The sequence below is a fragment of the Buceros rhinoceros genome, unplaced genomic scaffold (genome assembly GCF_000710305.1).
Source record: "Buceros rhinoceros silvestris isolate BGI_N320 unplaced genomic scaffold, ASM71030v1 scaffold31548, whole genome shotgun sequence".
Taxonomy (NCBI): Eukaryota; Metazoa; Chordata; class Aves; order Bucerotiformes; family Bucerotidae; genus Buceros; species Buceros rhinoceros.
Genome location: NW_010425765.1, coordinates 7,858 through 8,623, shown reverse-complemented (window position 1 = coordinate 8,623; position 766 = coordinate 7,858).

Genomic DNA, 766 nt, shown 5'->3' with positions numbered 1-766 from the left:
CCGGTACCCCCTTCAGCGGCTCGGGACCCTCGGGGTGACGTGTGCTGTAGCAGCATGAGCTGCTGTCCCAGGGGTGTTCTTTCCCCTGCGTGTCCGGGGGTCGCGTGGCCTCTGCCAGCAGCAGGGTGACGCGTGTGAAGGGACGAGGGTGCGGACCTCTGCTCTGTCCTGGCTCCGGGACATGCTGGTCCCTTCAGGCATCGTGACGTGGGGGAGCAGGAGTCGCTGCCCCAAAGCGAGCAGAGGGAGGTTCCAGCGCTACCTACAGGAACAAGACAAGCTGAAAGCTAAAAAAGAAAAAGCCGGATTGCTTTTAGCGTGGAGCAGAGCGGATCTGTCGCAGGGTTTCAAGGTGACCCCCAGGGCCGGGGCTGTTTCGGTGGTGGGTTAACGCCGCAGCGAGGGGCAGAGGCAGATCCCGCTGTGCAGGGTGGGATATGAGGCGTAGCTTGGTGTTCTCTTCGCGTTGGTAATTTAGTGGTTTTTTTTTTTTATTTTAGATAACAGAGGATTTCTAAAGTGCTTAAAAATTTGTCTTGAGCGTGGGGCTGTGCTGAAACCAGAGGTGTTCCTCTGGGCAAGTGCTCTGGGGGGCTCTGAGGTTCGTGGTGCTTGTGCCGTCCCCTGCCCTGGGACGGGTGGGGCAGGAGCCTGATGGGGGGGGCTCCTGCAGCCCCCTCCGAGCACCCTGAGCCTCTACGACATCTCAAACTGCAGCTGTGGCTGAGGGCTGCAGCCGAACGCACGCCGTCTGGCATCTCACACC